Source organism: Ovis aries, chromosome 7 (assembly GCF_016772045.2).
Source record: "Ovis aries strain OAR_USU_Benz2616 breed Rambouillet chromosome 7, ARS-UI_Ramb_v3.0, whole genome shotgun sequence".
NCBI lineage: Eukaryota > Metazoa > Chordata > Mammalia > Artiodactyla > Bovidae > Ovis > Ovis aries.
Genome location: NC_056060.1, coordinates 44151964 through 44175603, shown reverse-complemented (window position 1 = coordinate 44175603; position 23640 = coordinate 44151964). Strand labels below are relative to the sequence as shown.

The window sequence follows — 23640 nt, the reverse complement described above, 5'->3', positions numbered from 1 at the left end:
AGAGTGAAGGAAGTAAAGAAAAAACACATTTTGTCTATTAACACATATATGTGGAATCTGAAAAAAATGGCAGACTATCTTATTTACAAAGCGGAAATGGAGGCAGAGAAGTAAACAACAAATACATGGATACCAAGGTGGAAGAGGGGGATGGGATTATTTGGGAGACTGGGATTGACATATATACATCATTGATAGTATATGTAAAATAGCTAACTACTGAGAACCGACTGTGTAGCACGGGGAATTCTACTCAAATGCTCTGTGGTGACCTAAATGGGAAGGAAATCCAAAAAAGAGGGGATATGTGTATACATATAGTCGATTCACTTTGCCATACAGTGGAAACTAACACATTGCAAAGCAATTATACACCAATAAAAATAAGAATAAAATTTAAAAAACAGCTACCTGCGGATGCATCTTTCAAGAGTCATTAGCAAAGGGCTCTCAGAGCTCATTTTGGCTGGCACTGGCAGCTTTTCTTCTGCCTGGCAATCAGATACCAACCACGCCCAGGCCCTGTGAGCCCCGAAATACTGTTTTCACCTCTCTGGGTGGAGGCACCATTACATAAGGGCACATCTCATCAATGCCAAGTGGCGGGAGCTGTTCTAACTCTCAGGTGATGTCTATATTTCAGCCTCTTTCCTCTGCCCACTACCAACCAGAGTTCTGGTAGCAAGATGCCACCTTCCTCCCTCCCTTCCACCGAGGCACACACATCCCTAAAGGCCTCCAGGTGGAAATGGCCTGGCTCCCAGGAATTACTCTCAGGATCACCTGCCAGTCTTCCCCTGCCTGTCCGTCACAGAGCCTCCTACTGGCTTGGTCTTCACTCTGCTCAGCCAGGGCCTGGCGAGTATGGAATCCTGAAAGAAGCAGGATCCCCAGTCCTAGGCTAGTCTGGGTGTGCATCAGTCACAAGACCCATAGCAGTCTGGCTCCCTGTCTGGGACTCAGTCCCCCTTCTCTGCAACCTGGGGCGATAGCATCCGTATCACCTACTTCACACATGCAGGTGAGGATCCACTGTGATAAAGACACAAACTGCCGAGCAAATAAGAAGGATGATTATTGCTATTATTGTTTGACTCATCCCCAGGTCATTGTGTTTCTGCTTCCCACAGCCACTGAGACCAATTCCGTTCCCTTCTGAAGAAAAGGAGCTGGGATTCTGGCAAGTTTGGCTTGATCAGATCAAAAGCTCGGCTCCCCTCACCCCCACCCCCACCATGGCAAGGTTCCTAAGACTAGGCAGAGGGTGGCAGGACTGCTATCTATCAGCTTCTTTTTGCTGCAAAAATATTTCCAAACAAACCATTTGAGCCGGATCCTGGGGGTGGAGGTATGAGTAGCTACAAATTTCCCACAGCTAGATGAAAGCAGAAAACTCCAAAAAAATTTTGTTGGCAGATACCCTGAGAGTGGTCCCAGGAACAGCTAAGATCCTCCTTGGCTATAGGCCAGCTGCATTTGCTGTCAGGAGTTGAGCTGGACTTGAAACTGTCCCACCTCCCCAACTAAACCATGAGCCCCTGCCTTGTGATCACATCCTGGGTGACCAGAAGTTGGGGGCCAAGGGAGCCAACTAAGCTCAATCTAGGCCCACCAGTTTGGCCCCAACTCACCATTTCAGCATAGCCCCCTCCCTCACAAATCCTCTACTAGAGCCCCAAGTAGACTTTTCCTATTCCTCCAATACTTTCACCCCTGCTACACCCCAGCTCAAGGTGGGCCCTTTTCATGGCAGAAGGGATGGGGATGGGGGGAGGGCACCTGGAGAACCCTCCAAGTAAAACTCTTTCCTTCCTGCAAAGCCAGGCTCAAACGCTACCATCTCTATGAGCCTCCATGACTCTTTTCCTTACAAAACAGATGAAAAATTCTTCTTCTCTTTAAATTCTCACAGAGGGCCCTTTACAAATTTTTCGGGTTAGAGTTCACCATGTTCTGGTTCATATCATAAACTATGTCAATGTGTAACCCAAAGGGAGAAAGCACAGACTGCACAGGCACACAGGCCTGAGTTTGAATCCCAGCTCTGCCACCTACTAGCACACACAGCACGGTGCAGCTTTTCTGAGCTCCAAATTACTTACATAGAAAATGAGTCTGGGACTTCCCTGGTGGTCTGGGGGCTAAGACTCTACGCTCTCATTGCTGGGGACCTGCGTTCCATCCCTAATCAGGGAACTAGATCCCACATGCTGCAACTAAGAGTTTGCATGCCACAGTTAAAGATCTTGAGTGCCACAACTAAGACCCAACAAGGCCAAATAAATATTTTTTTTTAATAGAAAAGGAAGAGAATGAGTCCAGACAATGTCCAGTGTTAGTGAATATTTGGAGAACTCTCAAATACTGCTTAGGAGAATATTCACTAGGACAACTACTTTGGAAAACTCTTGGGCAGTATCTACGGACATCCCCAACAGAAACGCATGTAGATGGCTTCCAAAATGGTCCACATTAGAACGTTCACAGCTTCACTATTAGTAATATCTAAAAATTGCAAACAACCAAATAGCCATCAAGTGAAGAATGGATAGAGTTATACCCATACAATGAAATGATTATATAACAATAAGAATAAATAAACTACTGCTCCCTGCAACAATATGGATGAAACTCACAAACATAGTGTTGAATGAAAGAAAACAGACACGAAAGACCACAAACCGTGTGATTCTCTTTTGGGTAAAACAAAACCGTGGTGCTAGAAGTTAGAATAGTGGTCACACCTGGGTCAGAGATTGTGCCTGAAAGGGGACACAAGGAGCTTTCTGAGTGCTGCCAATGCTGTTTCTTGATGTACATACATACCCTTATTTTGTGTGCAATCAAAATTTTAAATAATTAAAAATGAGTCTAATATCTGCTTTATGGGACAAATGAGATAACATATGTAAAGTGTTTTTAATAGTCCCTGGATGGTTCCAACAAATATGAGTTCCTTCCCTCTTGCCTATTGGAGCTTCATGAGGGTAAGAGTTGTGACATTCTCACCTGTATCCCCTTGTGGGAGCTGGTACACAGCAGGCACTCCAAAATATTTGATTTAAATATAGTGTCCCAGCTGTCCTTCTCAAGGCTGCTGCTCAGAAAGCTCATCAGGTAAAAAACAGCTATTAATTTAAAGCCCCTTCCTAACATTGCTCCCCAAGATGAATCTGCATATTACCAGTTTAGAGACATGAAACTAAAGGGGAGACATTTTGAGGTGGAATTAGTCACCATCTAGGACCCAGAAGCACAGGGACCTTTCTGGCCCCCAAAAGATGAAACCACCCAGCAGAGGGCGCTGATACAACCTTTAGCTAGGGGCTCAGGCCCCTGGCTCCAGGCATTCCACAGGCAAGGTCCATCTTAATGCTCACATTTTCCTTAGTGGAATCTTCAGAGTTCACATACCTGCCCCCAGCCCTAATACTAGGCAACATTTCTAAAAGTTAAGACAGACTTTCTCAATTCAGTTCAGTTCAGTCACTCAGTTGTGTCTGACTCTTTGCAACCCCATGAACCACAGCACTCCAGGCCTCCCTGTCCACCACCAACTCCTAGTTAACCCAAACTCATCTCCACTGAGTCGGTGATGCCATCCAACCATCTCATCCTCTCTCATCCCCTTCTCCTCCTGCCCTCAATCTTTCCTAGCATCAGGGTCTTTTCCAAGGTAGCCAAAGTATTGGAGTTTCAGCTTCAACATCAGTCCTTCCAATGAACACTCAGGACTGATCTCCTTTAGGATGGACTGCTTGGATCTCCTTACAGTCCAAGGGATTCTCAAGAGTCTTCTCCAACACCACAGTTCAAAAACATCAATTCTTTGGTGCTCAGCTTTCTTTATAGTCCAACTCTCATATCCATACATGACCACTGGAAAAACCATAGCCTTGACTAGACGGACCTTTGTTGGCAAAGTCTCTGCTTTTTTACATGCTACCTAGGTTGGTCATACCTTTTCTTCCAAGGAGCAAGCGTCTTTTAATTTCATGGCTGCAATCACCATCTGCAGTGATTTTGGAGCCCAAAAAAATAAAGTCTGACACTGTTTTCACTGTTTCCCCATCCATTTGCCATAAAGTGGTGGGACCGGATGCCATGATCTTAGTTTTCTATATGTTGAGCTTTAAGCCAACTGTTTCACTCTCCCCTTTCACTTTCATCAAGAGGCTCTTTAGTTCTTCTTTGCTTTCTGCCATAAAGGTGGTGTCATCTGCATATCACAGACTTCCTAGAACCTCACGAAAAGGGACCTCGAGGAACCTAGAGGACTTTTAGTCTCCACTCAGGAGCCACTTGCATCAGGAAGGAAAGTTAGAAAAGTTCCATTTTATCTACACTACGTGTTAGGGTTCTGTGTAAGAGTTCAGGGGTGGGAGGAGTTTGAAACCCACTGCTCTCTGGTCAAGCCCACTTGTTTTGCAAGAGGAGGAAACTGAGGTCCAGACAGGAGAAGGGACTTGCTAAAAGTCACACCGCCCACGCCAGCTGCTCCTCCCCTGGCTTTCGTCAATAGCACCTCAATCCTCCAACAGCGGCTGCAGGGTTGGGAGGCCAGCGGCCCCCTGAGGAACAACCTAGGAGAGGGCCTCCAAGGCTGAAGGATTATCTCATGAGGAAATCTCAACCTCACTAAGTCCCTCCCTCACGGGACCCAGCCCACCCTGCTGAACTCTCAGAGATCCTCACTCAGCACGAGTAAAATGGGACCACGATTGTCCCCTTACACCCCCTCCCATGAAGAATCATCACAATCAGCCTCTGAGGAAGCTGTCCACAGAGGGGAGGGCCGTCCGGCATTACAGCGCACCTCCACGCTTTGGAGGCTGTGACACACCCCAATCTGCTGTGACACACCCCAATCTCTGATGAGGAAGCTTGGACTCAGAGAAGCTCAGCCGCCTGCCTGAGTGGACACAAGGAAACTATCTTCCTGGTGAAGGTCCAGCTCTGCTGGGCAGCCTGCTTGCTCATTCCCACATCTAACAACTTGAGGGGGAGAGTGTCAGGGTCAGTTCAGGTCTCCATCCTGCCAGTGGGAAACTTGTCCCACACCCACTCACATCCACACACCCCTGCACACATTTGAGAGTCCCTTGGACTGCAAGGAGATCCAACCAGTCCATCCTAAAGGAGATCAGTCCTGAATATTCACTGGAAGGACTGATGCTGAAGCTAAAACTCCAATACTTTGGCCACCTGATGTGGAGAACTGACTCTTTGGAAAAGACCCTGATGCTGGGAAAGACTGAAGGCAGGAGGAGAAGGGGACGAGAGAGGATGAAATGGTTGGATGGCATCACCGACTAGATGGACATGAGTTTGAGCAAGCTTCGGGAGTTGGTGATGGACAGGGAGGCCTGGCGTCCATGGGGTCGCAAAGAGGCAGACACGACTGAGCAACTGAACTGGACAGGGAGTGGGTCGGGGTTAGTTCAGGTCTCCTTCCTACCAGTGGAAACCTTGTCCCACACCCACTCATATCCACACACCCCTGTGCCCCTGCCCAAGCCTCTCTCAAGGCTGCTGAATGGAACCACTTAGAAGCTAAAAACACATCTTGGGAGATGGTTGGTTTGGGGAAGAACAAGACTCTGGAAGCAACAGTGAAGAGGCCAACGTGCCAGCATCCCTCGGTCACCAGGACTCTCCCATGGAATGCCATATACAAAGCAGTTGAGAAACACAATGTCAGAAAACAGCAGCAACCTCCAGCTGCCCCCCTGCCACCCCCACTGGATTCTCAAATACCAGGGCATGTGCTCTCTTCACCTGCCCCTAGGACCTTCCCACCTGCCAGTGAGGCAGCAGTTAGGCATCCTCTCTTCCAGCCCGCCCTCCTAACCTACCACCACCTGTATGGCCTCCGTGCTCACTGCTCTGGGATACCTCTCCTCCCCAAAGAGAAGACTAACCTCCACCTTGCAGAGTTACAGTGAGGATCAGCCAGATCCACACATGCCATGAGCCATCCACAATGCCTAGCCCAGAGTCAGGTCAACTGTTGACAACAGCCCAGGGTCAAAACCCCAGCCTGCTGCAGATCTACTGGCTGGCCCCCTGCCCACCCTAACCATGCCCCATCCCAGACTCCAGAAGTCGGGGACCACAGCTTTCTCTGCCACTGAGAAAGCTGACTGGCTAGGCTGGAGCAGCCTCCTCGCACCAGCTCCTCGCACCAGGAGCAGAAGGAGGTAAGTGAAGTGCAGGATGCTGAGAAGCCCAGATCCCCTCTCCTCCCAGAAATTTGGGGTGTTCTCCCCCGTCAAGGAGTCCTAACTTGATGGAAGTCTCTCTCCCATCTCCCCCCTAGGCTCCCGGTCTGCTCGCCGCTCCCACGCGATCCTTCTGGTCAAAAGGCCAGACTTTGAAGCCGGCCCTAGGGGCCCAGCAGTCAGGTCCCGGAGGTCGAGGACCGGCCAGAGCGCCCAAGGCCAAGACTGGCCATACCCGGGGGGTCGGCGACAGGGAACTGGCGGCTAACGCCCGGGAGCAATTTGTCCCCTCCAACCCAGCCCCGGGCCGGGCACCCCGTCCTGCCGGTCGAGCCCGCAGACGGGCGCTACTCACGGAGGGAGGCTGCGCGGCGGCGGGCGTGGGGGCGCGGTGGGCACCGGGGGCCCGGCGGGGCGCGCCGCTCTCGGATCTGCTCTCCTCCCTGCGCGCCCGCCCGCCCGCAGAGCCGCCGAGGAGGCGGAGCGGCGGGTCCCGTCCCAGGCGCCGGCTGGAGGCGCGCCCGGAGGACCGAGACCCGGCTCGGAGCGCCCCCTGCCGGGAGTCCCCTCGGGACACCCTGGAGTGAGGGCGGCAAGCCTCCCCGCCGGGTCGGATCCGCACCTCCAAAAGCCGAGGTTCCCAGGAGAGGGGGGCTAAAGCCAGTAGCAAGACCTGGCGTTTTCACGGACTCCGCCGCTTACTTGTGGCTTTGAACAAGTCAGCTAACCTCTTCAGGCCTAACCTGGAGATTGGTGTACATGAGCTGACACAGTCGATATAGCCTGGCAAGATTACTCAGAAAGTGGTATTTCCTTGTCCCCCGCTTCCACGCACGCACCGTAAGAGAAATCCCACCAAGGAGCAGGCCTCTTCCTTCCTCCCAGCCAGAGTGGAAACCTTACCATCCACGGTCCACAGGGGGGTGGGGGCCGTGATGGAGGTGGAGGAACACTTCCCTCCTCACCTCCCCATCTGCTCACCCCGACCCGCGTTTGGGAGCAGCCTGGCCTCAGTGCCCCCAGCCCTGCCTGGCATGTTGGTGAGTGCAGCCCCCATCACCCTCCCGCCTTCCCGAGTGAAAAACTGGGGAATGGAGTGTTCCTCTCTTCCTCCTGCCAAAAATCCCGGGAGGAAAAAGGAATGAGAGTGGAGGGGGTGATGGAAAGAAATGGAAACAGAATATAAATCAAGTTCAGTGGTCTTATTTCAAGACAAGAGGCTGTTTAAAGAAATGAAGGCCCCTTCCCAGAACCTCCCTCCTAGGCCATCCAGGCGGCTCCTTAAGATAGTCCCAGACGACAAAGCTACAGATTCAGTCTTTTATTTGGTTCAAAGCTCTGCCATTCCCAGTCTTGGTCATGGCACTTGAACTTATTCTTTTTTTTTTTAATTAATGTTTTTTTTTCTTTTTTCTTTCTTTCTTTCTTTCTTTTTTTTTTTTTTTGGCCATGCAGGTTCACCCACCAGGGATGGAACCCCCACCCTCTGCAGTGGAAGTGGGAAGTCTTAACCACTGGAGTTCCAGGGAAGTCCCTTGTTCTTCATAAGTAAAGTAGGCAAACACTCCTTATAGCATCTAACAGAACTTATGTGGGGCTGAAATGAGACAGAGTGTATAAGATGCACCTAGAGGATCTCTCTGGGGCTCAGCAGTAAAGAACCCGCCTACCAATGCAGGAGACTTAGGAGCTTCAGGTTGGATCCCTGGGTTGGGAAGATCCCCTGGAGGAGGAAATGGCAACCCACACCAGTATTCTTACCTGGGAAATCCCATGGACAGAGGATCCTGGCAAGCTACAGTCCATGGGGTTGAAAAGAGTCTGACACTATTTAATGACTGAGCACACACACACACACACACACACACACACACACACAGAGGACCTCTACTCACATGAGCAGCTCCCGTCCCCAGTTTAGCCTTCCTAGATACTGAGGTGCAGAGATGTACAGATGAACCAACCCTCCCCCACCCCCCAACTGACTGGTACCTCAGAGTCTGTGACAGCCTCTAGAAAGATGCCCAGGCTTCCTTGTCCATAAACTTGACAACATTCCAGGAAAGCACAGGCTTTGAGCCAACTCTCCCGAGAGCACCAGGCTACCTTGAGTGGAGTATTATCCAAGACCAGAGGTGGCTCTCCAAGTCAATGGGCTCAGGAGGATACCCACTGGTAAAGTTTCTCCAGCATAAGGTGAAACCTTCATCCTCAGACCACCCTTCAGACACCTCCTCCCCCATTTCCTGTTATCTATTGCTGTGTAACAAACCACCCCAGCCTTGTGGCATGAAGCAATTTTGTTCAACTCATGTTTTGAGGGCTGGAAACACTGACAATGCACAGCATATTTGGCTTATCTCTGCTCTAGGATGTCCGGTGCTTCAGCTAAGGAGACGAGTGGGTGGGAGTGACTTGAATGGCTGGAGGCTGGAATCATCTGGAAGAGTCTTCATTCACATGGCCAGACCCTGCACTACGATGAATCCAAGGCCAGGCTCAGCTGTGTTGCCCAAGCACCTACATGTCACCTTGCCATCCCTTCCCGCTCTGAGTCTCATGCTTAATATCTATTTTGCAGCAACAATGTCCTTGTCCAAGGCAAAGTGAACATTCTTGGATTAACACGTAGCAAACTAGTCAAAAAATGCTGCAGTGGTAAGGGTCACTATCAATCATTCCATCCAGCCTAGTCATTTTTCAAATGAGGAAACTGAGGCTCAGAGAAGAGAAGTGACTTGCCCAAGGTCACGCAGCTGGTAAGAGACAGAACTAGGACTAGACCCAGGCCCCCTCCTGATTCTCAGTTTGGTGCTCTTTCCTCTCTGCCTGCCAAATGCATTGCCTAGGGAGGTGCCACCTGGAAATGCATTTTGTGCTTGGGGTGGTGTGACTTCATCAGACACTGAGGGCAGCGACTGAGCACTGAACATGGGACCAAGGCCACAGTGGCAGAGAAGGGGAGAGCCTGAGGGTGGCGGCAGCAAGGATACCTACTCCAGAATGAAGTCGGAGGAGGTCCAGGTATAAACAGCTAAGAATTATGTGTGCAGCCTCAGTTCCTGCATGGATCCAGATGCCTCCCCTGGCATTTCAGGTTCTGACCTGCATTTCCCCACTGCGTACACACGTCCTCTTCCCTCTTGTGTGTGCACATCAGCTCTCTTGCCAGCTTGGCTTATTGACTACTCCTGCCTCCATGTTTTTGTTTAAGCCCTTCCACCATCACCCCTTCATTCCATCCTACAAAATCCTATCCATTCTTCAAGGGCCCTCTCAGGTATTACATCTTTCATGGAAACTTCCCTGATCTCCCCTCTGGATGGCTCCTCCCCTGAACCCTACCACTCTTGGTTTCTACCCACTTGACATTCCCTTTCCTCTATTTTAGTTGTGATGAGTGTCCACTTCTCTTCCCCTTAAGGGTAAGGACAACGCCTTGTTCATCTTTGTACCCATACTTTTCCTGATATCCCCAACCCAGCGAAGTCTGTTAAATTGAATTACTAGAATGTGAGTGCCACAAGGTAAGGGACCATAACTGTCTCATTGCCTATTGTCTCCCAAGGGTACCCAAGTGCCTAGCACTTACTGTCAGATGGAGAGATGTACAATTAATGTTAATAACTGGCACATTACATTAAAGGAGTTCTCAGCCCTGAATGCACATCAGAATTACCCCAGGAAAGTTTTAAAATCCTAACACTCAGGCTGCACCCCACACCACTTACAGCAGAACCTCTGGGAGTGGGAGCTGGGCTTCAGCAGTGGTTAAAACTCCCCAGGTGGTTCCACTGTACAGGCTGAGCATGACTTTGTTCATGTCCCAGAGACCCAGGGAAAAGAAAGCACCCTCCATCAGTCCTTCAAACCACAGCCACACCTGAGCACTTGTGTTGTGCAAAACCCTCCACGAGCCTGTGAGACTGGTGAGTCCCGGGAGCCTGAAGCTTCCACAGGATGAGAAAACAAGCCCACAGGACAGATGTAATCATGGGGGGTGGTAAAGGGCAACAAAAGTAGTGATACCCTAAAGGACCTAAAACATACTTTGGTGCCTTGAACGTTTACAGACAGGCAAATTCCCAGGCAGCTCAGTGGTAAAGAATCTGCCTGCCAATGCAGGAGTTGCAAGAGACACAGGTTTGACCCCTGGGTTGGGAAGACTGACAGACTACAGTCCCTGGGGTCACAAAAGAATTGGACATGACTTAGTAGCTAACCAACAAGTTTACAGAGCCTACCAACCTGCTGATGAGGAGGCAGGCCCAGGATTTAGATGCTGCGTGTGTGGGCTGGGGTAGCCAGCACTGGGGTTGGCATAGAGAATGTGGTGTGAGGGCTAAATGCAGGGACCCCATTTCCAGATGCCTACTCTGGATCCCAACACGCAACCTACTGTGTGATCCTGGACAGTTTTCTTTTTACTTTTTTGGCCATGTCACGCATCATGCAGTATTTTAGTCCCCCAACCAGGGATGGAACCCATGGCCCCTGCAGCGGAAGCAGAGTTTTAACCACTGGATGGCCAGGGAACCACCCCAGGCAACCTTCTCAATCTCTCTGTGCCTCATTATTCCCATGCGTTGTTGTGACCAACCCATCAGTTATAGCTATCTGTGCACTTAGATCAGTGTCTGGCGCTTAAGTGCTCAGTGAGTATTGCTATATTTTAGTGTCCCTTAAATATCTGGTGTGAGCTTCCTTAGAGGAGGAAATGGATCTTAATCATCTTTACAACCCACCCACTCCCAGCCTGGCTCTAAGCAAGTGTCCAGTGAAGATTGGACTGCAGGCAACTGACAGTGGGTCCAGGGCTGACTGCTTTCTTATGCTCTCATGGCAGGTCAGGAGAGGGCACAGGTGGGTCCTCCCCAGCTGGCTTCCCCCTTGGGTAGACAGCAGGCAGGTAGCCTCTTCCTCTCAAAGGTGGCCTGTGGCCTGGTTCCTCAGCCCTTCTCAGCCCTGCCCACCCTGCCCTGTGCCCTGTGCCCTCTGCTTTCCCACACTCAGCCCGGCAGGGTCAGAGGATGGGGCAGACTTGGCCACCCGGCCCGGGAGGCCCACTGGTTTCTGCAGACAGAAGTGGCTGCTTTGACCTCTAGGCTGGCTGGACCTAGCAAGGCCTTGACCTCATCAGTGGGATAGAGCAGGGCAGGGGAGGAGAGACAGAAAAGGGTTGGGGCATCAGATGCTTTTGCCTTTCTCTGGAAGACTGGAGAATATGGATTCCCCAGGCACATGCGCACACCCATTCACTCTGCAAACATTCAAAGGCACCCACTTGGGGCCAGGTGCTGGTAGAGGAAGGAGAGGTTTAATGCCCAGCCAAGTGTCAAGCCAACTCCAGCAGGCATTCTGAGGGGCCTGAGGGTAGAAGAGCCTTGATTGAAACTTGAAAGAAGAGGATCAGGAAAGCAGGAGGTAGGAGGGAAGGACAGCACATTAACTGGGAGTAGCTGTGTGTGTCAAGGGCTGGGGGCCTGAAACCACCTACCATTTACTGCCTCGACTCCCTCCTGAGCCAGCACAGGGGTCACACTGTGGAATCAGGATCGAGGCGCATGCTATCTCCTTCTGTTTAGGCAAGAGGTTGGTGGCATGGGTATTGGGTGCTTGGCCAGGGACCCCAAACTATGCCCATCTTATTCCATCATCTTCTTCTCTAGGCTCAGGAATTAGACAGGTCTAATTATATTCTTATTCAGCCACATTCTGGGCAGGTCACTTCCCCTCTCTGAGCCTCAGCTGCCTCATCTGTAAAATGAGAATAATTATACCTTTCTCTCCAGACCAGACAAAATATTTGAGAAAGCGCGAATGTCCACTTCCCTCCCAAAACAGCTGGTTACAGGACTTCACTGGTGGTCCAGTGGTCAAGACTCCGCACTTACACCGCAGAGGGTGTGGGTTGGATCCCTCCCTGGTCAGGGAACTGAGAACTAAGATCCTGAATGCCATGCAGTATACCCAAAAAGAAAAAAGAAAAAAAAACCCAACAAAATCAGATGGTTCCCTCGCTCCAGGCAGTCTGTCGTTTGTGCCCTATCTCTCCAGCCATATTGTTCCTGCCACAGTCTCTGAAATACTTTTTTTCTTACCCCTCCTTTTATCCAAGGCTCAGTTCAATTCCAGCTGCAATCATTTTAAAAACATTTTCTGGGGACTTCCCTGGTGGGCCAGTGGCTAAGACTCTGTACTCTTGAAGGAGGAAACAGACAGAACAGGCTCCATCTTGAAAGCAGGACTCCATCTTGGGCCGGCCTGTGGACTTTGAGCTATACGCCCAGTATCTATGGAAACGACATACCAACTGGAAAACCAGGCCCCCTGGATGGAAGAGCCCCAGGGCTCATACCTAGACTCTCCATTGCCTAAAAGAATACCCGAATTATCTGTGTTACCGAATAGAATCATAAATTCTATTATGCTTATTGAGGTATGACCACAGGCCTATTGATAACTGTCCACTGTTTACTACCAAGGCTTAAAGCATATGAATCACAGGTAACTTTGATTGTATCTTTCTTTTCCTGTGTTCAGACTAGTTTCAGGGAATTTGAGGAGGTGGGTTTGGGCATGTACACTTAGGGTATATAAGGTTTTCAGAAAAACTTGTCAGGGTCCTTGGCTAAGAGGAGACTCTGCCTTGGGCCCGCCGGTGTAACAAACTGCACTCCACTATCTGCATTGTCCTTCTGAGTTGTTTCCCAGAACGCAAGGCTACAACATTTGGTGCATGGGCCAGGAAAGTCCTCACTTTGAGGAGACAAGTCCCATTTGGGACTACTCCGAGGCCTTGCGGCTCGAATCTTCTAGAGAGGGAAGGCACCTCGCCCTTCTCGGAGGATTCTGCTTCTCAATGCCTGGACCTTTCATGTTAGCAGGTAGTGGCAGCAGGGGAGCTGAGCGCTCAGGTGAGGAGGAACCCACTCTGTAGGGTGGAAGGGGGGCTTGATCACCCCCCTCCCCAGGAGGGATTAGAAGGGGCACAGACCCACAGGAGCCTGGAATAGGCAGGTGGCAACATTGCTTGGTACACAGGTTGATGAGCGTGTTAGGGCTTAGGAAGGAAATTTGTGATGGTCATTTAGGAGGTGGTGTCCACGCCGTGTTGGGGAAAATTATTACCAAGCAATTGCCAGGGGATTTTTAGGAGAAGAAACTTGGTTTTTGTGTGCTCGTATTCTGCCCTCCACAAGGAGATGTCCCATCTGCTATGAAACTCTTGACCCCCTTGGAATTGTCAGGGTAGAAGGAGGGGGATACATAACTGAGTATGAATTGGCTTTTCTGGAGATGGCCTGGGACAAGTGATATCTAACCCATCTGTATTTTCATCCACACCTGATCAAGCCCAACAAGGCAGAAAGGACTTAAAAAGTTAAGGGAGAAACAGTCTTGGATCACGTGGTGTTCTGGTTCGGCTGTGCTGACCAGCAGGTGAAGGCATGCTGATCCCCCTTCTCCCTCTGGGTTCTGGCAGGTAAGGCTCTTCTCACCCCAATTAGGAAGGAGGCAGAATGGCTATTTAAGTGTCATTGAGTGGAAATATCAGAAGTACATAGGGTCCTGAGAACTTCATAGACAGAATGAAAAGGAAGAGTAGTAGAAGGTCTGAGAAGGTAAGCAAGATGGGGGAAGTGAATCTAAGGCAACTGTATTGGAGTGCAGGATTAAAAATTTAAGGAAGAGATTTGGAGGAGACTATGGGGTGAAGAAGCCTAACTGCCTTGACATACTCTAATGGCCCCCTCTGGGAATAGGATGGCCACCAGAGAACACCATGAACTGAAAACTAGTGGAAGCAGTCTACAGTAGTCACAGGAGAGCCAGGGCACCGGATCAATATCCATATATTGACTGATGGGGGTTAGCTCAAGACCCTCCTACTTGGACAAGGTTCTGTATCCAGAAGGGAAAGGGAAAAATAGTAACGGCACAGAAATTGACTGATGATAAACAGGGATATTCTACAGGATTTGGACGGGGATGACTTGACCCCTCCCCCATACGGGATAATGACGCGCCTGCCTCCAGTGCTCCACCAGGACCAGAGGCTGCCTTACTGCCCAATCCAGGGCCAGGTGAAGTTCCTGCAGCAGCCACTCTCTTCCTCCAGCTCTCCTGGAGTCCGTAGAGCCGCCGTTTCGGCAGGCTCCAATCCCAGCAATGGAGACCTCTGGTCAGTGGCCCCAGGATTCCACCTCAGCTGGACCTCCTCGATTGAATCCACCTCTCCCGGTGAGTACTGATGGGAAGGGGGAAGAAAACACAGCAATTAGACAGAGGCTGTGCTCCACCAAGGAACAGGGGGAAAGAACCACTACAGATGCCCCTCAGAGAGCTACGACAGCCTCCAGTTCAGGACGAATGGGGCACTGCCATCAGCCCCCTGTAGCGTATTATTACCAGCCATTTTCCTCTACGGATATGTGAAACTGGCAGAGACTCGCTCCACCGTACTCGGGGGAGCCACAAGCCATGGTTAGGCTAACGGAGACTGTTTTTCAAACCCACCGCCCTACATAGGATGACATAATCCAACTACTAGTCTCCCTTTTCAGCACTGAGGAAAAGATACAGGATCCTAACTGAGGCCAGAAAATGGCTGAGAGAAATGGCCCCTGAGGGTACTACAAACCCACAGCGGTGGGCAGAACTAGCCGTCCCCGATGAGAGGCCCAACTGGGACTGTAACACAGAGGAAGGGAGGGGCCACCTGGAGAGATTTCGGGTGACTATTTTACAAGGTCTGAAGAGGGCAGCCCGAAAAGCTATGAGTATCGCAAAACCCTCTGAAGTGATTCAAAGGGAAAGCAAATCACCCTCTGAGTTCTGCAAAAGACTGTGGGAGGCCTATAGACTTTATACCCCAATAGACCCAGCCAGAGGCTGCTGGGTCTCAGATGGCAATAAATGCAGCCTTTGTGTCTCTAGTCTCCCCTGAAAATGTCAGATGAGGGGACACCAAGTGACTCATGAATTTTTATACATCCCTGAATGCCCAGTACCTTTGTTAGGAAGAGACTTGCTGTCCAAATTGGGGGCACAAGTGACCTTTCCCCTCACGAAAGACCCACTGTTCAAGTGGGCTCAACCACCTATTTACTCTTCCTCTCAGTAACCCCTCAAGATGAATGGAGGTTGCATGATCTCCTGGAAGGGAAACCAGACAGGCTAAACAGTCGAGAGAGAGAGAGAGAGAGAGAGAGAGAGAGAGTTAGCTCAACAATCCCCTGAGGTCTGGGCAGAAGACAACCCCTCAGGCTTGCAAAACAAGTCCCACTGGTAATAGAACTCAAACCCGGTACAATTATGTCGGTACCTGCCTTGGGCCTGCCAGACCTTGCTTAGCCGTTTACTCTTGATGTGACTGAAAAGGACAAGGTGGCTATGGGAGTGTTGTCCCAGATGATGGGACCGTGGGGCAAACCAGTGACTGTATCTCTAATCAGCTGGACAATGTTGCCACTGGGTGGCTGGGATGCTTACGGGCAGTTGCTGCAGTTGCCTTGCTGGTCCGGGAGGCAGCCTTTGACTTTGGGCCAAGATTTGTTTGTAAAAGTCCCGCATCAGGTCAACACTCTCCTGTGAGGGGACTCCCATAAATGGCTGTCAACATCCCGGATTACTCAATACCAGGGACTGTTATGTGAGAACCCCATGTTACTACTGAGCCTTGTCAGGCCCTGAATCTGGCCACTCTCTTTCTTGTGGGAGAAGGTGGGCCCTCACATAACTGTAAGGAAATATGCCAGCAGACCTGACTCGAGAGACCAGCCAATCCCAGACCCAGATTTGGTCCTGTACACCAATGGCGCCAGCCTGGTGAAACAAGGACAATGACTGTTGGGATATGCAGTAGTCACGGAAGAACCCAACACTGAGGCTAGCTCTCTGACATCACACTGGTCTGCTCAACACGCCGAACTATATGCTCTAGTCCAAGCCCTCCAACTGTCAGAAGTTAAGAAGACAAACATTTACACAGACTCCAGGTATGCTTTTGCCACACTACAGGGCTCTGTATAAGAAGAGAGGCCTTTGACAGCTAGTGAAAAAGATATTAAAAATAAGGAAGAAATTAAGACCCCATTAGATGCTGCCTGGGAACCAGAAAGGGTTGCAGTCAGAAAGAGGATACCCCTAACCTCAGGGAACAGACTGACAGATAAGACTTCTAAACAAGCAGCCAAGGGCTTGGGGGTGACAAGTGAAGCCCCTATTAAAGCTCTCATATTGGCAGAGCTACCTGAGCTAACGCTAGACTCTCTGAAATACACTGAAGCCCAGAAGAAACTAGCCCAAGCCAAAGGGGCCATCACAACTGAAAAGGGATGGTGGGAATTGCCAAGTGGCAAATTATTGGTACCAGAGGAGCTGGCACCCACTCCGGTAAGCCAACATACCAAGCGACCCATCTAGGCCTGATAAACTGGAAGAGCTAATTTGAAAATATTTCTTGGTTCCTCGCCTCTCTTCCCTATGCAGGACAAAATCTCAGAACTACACTGCCTGCTCACAGGTCAGTGCTGCCTCTTGGCACAGACAGAAACCTCCAGGGATTCAGGTGAAAGGCACACTGCCCTTTGAACACCTGGAAGTGGACTTCACTGAAATGAAACCTCACCGACACTACAATTACCTGCTGGTCATAGTATGTACGTTCTCGGGATGGGTAGAAGCTTTTCCTACCCGAACTGAAAGGGCATCAAAGTAGCCTGGGGCCTGCCTAGGGAGATAGTTCCCAGATTTGGATTCCCTACCAGCATTGGATTGTACAATGGCCCGGCTTTCATAGCTGATTTAGCATAACAAGTAAGCAAAACTGTAAACATCAAGTGAAAATTACATACAGCATATAGGCCCCAGAGTTATGGGATAGTGGAAGGAACCAACCAGACGCTTAAAGAGACACCCTCCACGTGGATCTTAGAGACTGACTGTTCCTGGGAGGACTTGTTTCCGACGGCTCTGCTCAGACTCAGGATGACCCCACAGTCCCATGGCTCTTCTCCGTACAAAATAGTGTATAGGAGGCCCCCTCCCATACTGAAACAGGTGTCAACAAATTTGCCTCAGGTAAGGGGAGATGAGATTTCACAGCAGATGGGACAACTGGGTAAGGTAATAAACCAGGTAGCTAAGTTTGTACAAGAAAGGGTGCCATTCCCCCTTGGGGAACAGATTCACGAATTTGTGCCCGGGGGTCAGGTGTGGTCAAGGACTGGAAACACGACTCCTTGGCCCCACATTGGAAGGGTCCATATACTGTTGTCCTAACCAGCCTGACTGCAGTGAAAGTTGCAGGTGTCACCCCCTGGACCCTCCGCATGAGGGTGAAGAGGGCACACCATGCAGACTGGAGGACGCCGAGGGCACGACACAGAGGGACCCACTGACCCCCGCGAAACCAAGATCATCTTAACGAAGAAACAGAGGTGAAGCTCTACAGCCAGCTGCTGCTACAAGGACTTGCTGGCATCATCTCGAGACTAACCATAGTTCCAGTACAAAGAGGGACCTGCGCTATAATTAAGGTGAACGTTGTGTAGATATTCCTGATTTACCTGGCAGTATGTCAGCCACCCTAGATGACATGAAAGGTCAGGTAAAAGCTATGACTGATGATAATATTCCTTTTTGGACTTCGGTCCTATCTTGGGTGAAGGGTGATTGGTGGAAAACGGTATTTACCATTGTTATAGTTGCCTTGATAGTTCTGCTTTGTGGACCCTTTATTTTTACAATGTGTTAAGAACTTTGTAACCCAAAGGTTGATGTCTTTCTCCCAAATTGGAGATCGGAGAGTGCAATCTATCCCTATGAATGATGCTTATACTATGAGTTAAGAGCATCAAGAGGGGGAATGAAGGAGGAAACAGACAGAACAGGCTCCATCTTGAAAGCAGGACTCCATCTTGGGCCGGCCTGTGGACTTTGAGTTATATTCCCAGTATCTATGGAAACGACATACCAACTGGAATACCAGGCCCCCTGGATGGAAGAGCCCCAGGGCTCATACCTAGACTCTCTGTTGCCTAAAAGAATACCTGAATTATCTGTGTCACCGAACAGAATCATAAATTCTATTATGCTTATTCGGGTATGACCACAGGCTTATTGATAAATGTCCACTGAAAACTACCTAGGCTTAAAGCATATGAATCATGGGTTAACTTTGATTGTATCTTTCTTTTCCTGTGTTCAGACTAGTTAGTTTCAGGGAATTTGGGGAGGTGGGTTTGGGCACGTACACTTAGGGTATATAAGGTTTTCGGAAAAACTGGTTGGGGTCCTTGGCTAAGAGGAGACTCTGCCTTGGGCCCGCCGGTGTAACAAACTGCACTCCGCTATCTGCACTCTCCTTCTGAGTGAGCTTGTTTCCCAGAACGCGTGGCTACAACACTCTCGACATAGGGAACCCACATTTGATCCCTAGTTAGGGAACTAGATCCCACATGCCACAACTACAACCCAGTGCACTCAAATAAGCAAATATGTTTTAAAATTTCCTGGCATTCCCTGGTGATGTAGTGGTTAGGACTCCATGCTTCCACTGCAGGGGTCAAGGGTTTGATTGGGAGACTGATCAGGGAACTACTGAACAAGGGTGATCCCTGATCAGGGCCTCCCTCATATCTCAGTTGGTAAAGAATCTGCCTGAATGCATGAGACCCCGGTTGGATTCCTGGGTCGGGAAGATCCACTGGAGAAGGGATAGTTTGCCCACTCCAATATTGTGACCTGGAGAATTCCATGAACTGTGTAGTCCATGGGGGTTGCAAAGAGTCAGACACGACTGAACAACTTTCACAGGGCCCTGAGGTCCCGCATGCCGTGTGGCGTGGCCAAACAACAACAACAACAAAACATTTCCTGGTGAACATCCCAAGCAGGCGCTGAGAGGAAGGAGGCAGAAGCCCTGCCTTTCCAGGGGCCTCATAGCCAAGCAGAGATGTCCTGGGAACAAATGCCAGAGCCTGGACAGAGCCCCACGGGAGCCCAGAGGTGCAGGGATGGACCCTGAGAGCCCAGAGGAAGGCAGGGAGGCTCCTCCAAGGAGAGAACTCTTGCTAGATGGCTCAGCAGTCACAGCTGCTGAGCTGAAGCTAGGACCTCACTTTCCTGTGTTTGCTAACCTGCCCTGCCCTCCTTCTCCACATTCTACTCCTCCTTCTTCTTAATGCGGTTGGACCCAGCAGGGAAAGGTGGGAGGAGAGCATTTCTTCCCCTTTTTCTCTTGAAGAGAACTGTAAGGGCCAGACGTGATCAGTCCGCAAGTGGCTGTTTCCACATGCCTGGTTGGTCCCTGACCTCCATGTACCTGGCTTTCCTTCTCGGGGCCCCTGCTCTTCCTTTCCTGGTCTGCATGCTGACTCCATCTCAGCTGAGCCCAGGTCCTAACCCAGTTCTGAGCAGCTGCATCCAGGAGAACAAAGGCCCAAGAGCCTAAGTGCTACCATTCTCGGCGGCTGCTGCCCAAACATGACAGGGCCCTGTCCCTCCTCTCCAAATCTGCTTTCCATGCTGGGGAACCCCACACCACTCAGCTCTTTCCTTTCAGATTTTCTGGCCTCTCAGTCTTGGCTTCTATCACTCCATCCACATAGAATATTTTCATCCTCCTGCCCAGATCAAACCAACAGTTATAAAAAAAATCTATCATGAGCCAGGCACTGTACTGTTTTCCTATCATCTCATCTAATCTCCAAGCTACATACCTTTGATAAACTGATATTATTATTATTGTGTAGATGGGGAGACAGACTCAAAGAGTATAGTAGACATGTCCATTTGTTTTGGCTGTCCAGTTCCCAATGCCCCCTCCCTATCTGAGAGGAAACAGCTGTGGTGGCAGTGTTAGCGTGTAAGGGGATTGTTAGGATGTAAGTGATGTATCCACAAGACCCTTGGCTTGGTCAATCAGCGCTTTGAATCCGAGTGAGTAAGGCCAAGCTGTTCACAATGGGCATCAGAGTGGGTGCGGGCATCCTGGACAGATTGTTCCAGCCTCTGGAAACTCTGGTTCCTACTACTGAGGCCTCTCATCCATCCTGAGTCCCTCTGGCCTTCCAGCGAATCCTTTGCCAAGCTGGCAAGAACCTGACTGATACTGAGAGACGCAGGAATGTGCTTAACACTGAAGGGCCAGGAATCAAATGGAGATGTTTTTCTTCACATCCAGTTTTCCAGTTTGTCACAGAGCTTCTAACAGGGGAGACGAGTGGTGGGATCCCTGGGATGATGGTGAAGAGACGTCCAAGGGTGACAGCGTGCAGCAGGCCCCGAGAGCAATCAGTCCAGATGCAAGCAGAGCAATCCACAGGGGAGCAGAGGACTCCAGGGGTGATGACGCCAAAAAAAAGCAAAACCGATACATCAGGCAGTATGTTCTAACCTACTGGGTGGTGACTTTTGAGAGGAAAGTTTGGGGATGGATTTATTATAGGCATGTAGAAATGTTCCCCAGTGACACTAGTGGTAAAGAGTCTGCCTCCAATGCAGAAGACAAAAGAGAAGTGGTTTCAATCCCTGGGTCAGGAAGATCCCTGGAGAAGAAAATAGCAACCATCTCCAGTATTCTTGCCTGGAAAATTCCATGGACAGAGGAGCCTGGTGGGCTACAGTCCATGGGGTCACAAAGAGTCAGACATGACTGAGCATGCACTCTCTCTCTAAGAAACATTAAATGAAGGACTTCCCTGGTGGTCCAGTGGTTAAGTCTGTGTGCTTCCACTGCAGGGGGAACAGGTTTGATCCTTTATGCTGCGTGGCCAAAAAATAGAAAAAAATATTAACGAATAAATTACAAAATGATTACTAATCCTAGAAAGAACCAGAGGGGTGTATAAGTAAAGAAATGTTCATCCCAAGACACTAGAGCTCAGCTTCAAGCTATGGAATAATATTTACATGTAATAATAATGGGAATAAACGTGTATCATCTCAGTGGAGAGTGGAATGAGGTGTGGGGAAAAGTATGAGCACTAACCCATGTTTCACAGTGGGAAGTCAATAGATAAGTAAAACTGAGAAGTAGTGAAAGACATTATAATAATGTTTCTTGGAAACTGGATGGTGAATAAAGAAAAAAACTTTCAAGGGTTGCAGCTGGTGGCTTCTAAGGAATGATGCTTGAGAGAGGGGCAGGATGGAGCAAGGGGTGGTGATTTCCAGTGGTAAGACTTACAAAGTGTTCTTTAAAATAATGTACATTTGCTACTTTGGTAAAAAAAAAAATCTAAAAAGAAAATAGGTGGGATGAGATTGATAGGAAAAAAGCAGATAAAATCACAGTTCAGCATATCAGAGTTCTTCGTTTTCTCGGGACTAAGAATAACTGAGCACTTCCTGCACGATGCCTGCATATATTATAATCCCCACTTTACAGATCAGACAGTGAGATTCACATGGCTGACTTGCAACAGGGAAGGGATTTGAACCCAGGTCGTCTGACTCGAGCCCCAAGTATGCCATACCCTAAAACTCCAAGCTCTGCATTAACTTCAGGAAGAGCAAAAGTGGTAGAGGTTGGGGTAGAGTGGCCAGAATAATTCAAGCAGCGTCCCAGCAGACACAGCAAGACTGGCAGGCTCCTACCCTATTGTTCCACCTAACACTGGCTGGAGGATACAGCTTTGGATTTGGGATAATGCGGGAGAACGTCTCTGTGAGGAACCACCTGCCTAGGGAAACATCCTGGTGAGGGCAGTGGGGCCCTCGTGAGAAGCAGAGCAGAGGCAGCTCTGGCCCTCTCTGAGGGACAGAGGGCAGGGAAAGAAAGACAACATCATCTGGAGGTGAAACACACAATCATACACTATGCTCAGAGTCAAACTCTACTTTTTGGCAGTGTGACCCCAACCTGCATGCTTCACACCCTGTCCCCAACAGGAAAGCTAGACTAACAACACACACAACCCACTTACACAGTTTACAAATGAAAATAAAGCAGTCTCCCAAACAGAACAAAAAGGCAAAAAGATGGGAAATATGGAGAAATATTCAGAAAATAGACCTAAGAAGTCAACATTGGTTTAAAATTAGTATTAGAAGAGAAGAGACAAAATTAAAAGGGAGAAATAATTTTTAAAAAGAATAATAAGGATGCTTGGGGCTGGTGCACTGGGATGACCCAGAGGGATGGTATGGGGAGGGGAGGTGGGAGGGGGGTTCAGGATGGGGAACACGTATATACCCGTGGCAGATTCATGTTGATGTATAGCAAAACCAATACAATATTGTAATTAGCATCCAATTAAAATAAATACATTTATATTAAAAAAAGAAAAAGATTGACCAAACCTAAGTCATCTTATCAGAATTCCATTACTGATTAGTAAAGCAGAACATATGTCTTCTTCAAAAAAATAATGTATAACCCTGGAAATACACAAACATTCAATTGTATATTCAACAGTATATCAAGTCTGGCATACCTTCCCTATAAGTAAAATTGGCAAAAAGATGCCCTTCAATAAATTTTTATCTAAAAATTAAAAAATAAATAAATAAAAAGAAGAAGAAAATTATCTTTGGCTAAATAAATAAATGGGCTTTCCTTGGGGCTCAGTGATAGAAGAATCCACCTGCCAGTGTAGGAGATGCAGGTTCAATCCCTGGGTCAAGAAGATCTCCTGAAGAAGGAAATGGCAGCCCACTCCAGGAGTCTTGCCTGGAAATCCCATGGACGGAGGAGCCTCGCAGACTATAGTCCATGGGGTTGCAAGAGTCCGACATGACTGAACAACTAAACAACAACAAAACCCAGGCTTAGGGAGAAGGCAGTCTGTCTGATCTAGGAGGAATCTGCCGCAGCTTTACAATCTCGCTATCTTTGTTCAATCTGTTGAAAGGCTTCTTAGTTTGTTAACCAGTGTACTATATGAACCATGGGGCAAATTATCTCCTAATTTAAGACTTTTTTGCTCACAATATTGCATAACCACACATTCAACAAGCATTTACTGACCATTGACCAGGCACTGTGCTAGAGATTAAGAATCCAGAGTTCTGAAAAGATATTCCATCTTCTCTTGTTGATCTTTTAAGTCTGCTGGAAGAGACTGTGACAAGAAAACCCAACCGTGATAATTATCATATATCCGAAAGAATACATAAAGGAGGTCTAACTCCTAACTCCTAGTGTCAGACTTGGCTCAGCAGCTGAACAACAAAAAATAAATAAAAATCTTCAGACTAAGAGAATATCTATACCAAGGCACATCAAACTGAAATTTCAGAATCCTAATAATAAAGAAAAAAATCCTAAACGAATCCAGAGGATGAAAAACACCTTGTCTCAAGAAGAACATCAATCCGAACAACAGCAAACTTTCCACTTATCAAACCAAACTGTCCACTAAGTATGAAAGTAAAATGAAGCTATTCTTGCAAAATAGCTTAGAAATTT

At 48.9% G+C, this 23640-nt stretch overlaps 1 protein-coding gene and 1 long non-coding RNA gene across 8 annotated transcripts in view; one reads left to right on the top strand and one right to left on the bottom strand.

Annotated features, from left to right (window-relative positions):
• DAPK2 (death associated protein kinase 2) overlaps positions 1-8432 on the bottom strand; it is a 132950-nt gene extending 124518 nt beyond the window's left edge. For 4 of the 5 annotated variants that reach the window (XR_009601200.1, XM_027971760.3, XM_042252338.2 and 1 more), the window contains exon 1: positions 6577-6670. The gene's annotated coding sequence lies outside the window, so the exon portion shown is untranslated. Of the gene's footprint in view, positions 1-6576; positions 6671-8213 lie in introns of those variants that run through there. The other variant, XM_042252339.2, reaches the window with a different exon arrangement.
• Positions 6130-22520, top strand: LOC121819969 (uncharacterized). Of its 3 annotated transcripts, XR_009601202.1 has the most exons (5): positions 6130-6200; positions 7677-7774; positions 13578-13707; positions 14201-14465; positions 16716-22520. It is a non-coding gene; the product is annotated as an uncharacterized LOC121819969 (long non-coding RNA). The 3 variants fall into 3 exon arrangements; XR_009601201.1 differs by lacking the exon at positions 13578-13707 and having other exon boundaries at positions 14344-14465; XR_006060379.2 differs by lacking the exon at positions 13578-13707.
• The last annotated feature ends 1120 nt before the right edge of the window (positions 22521-23640 follow it).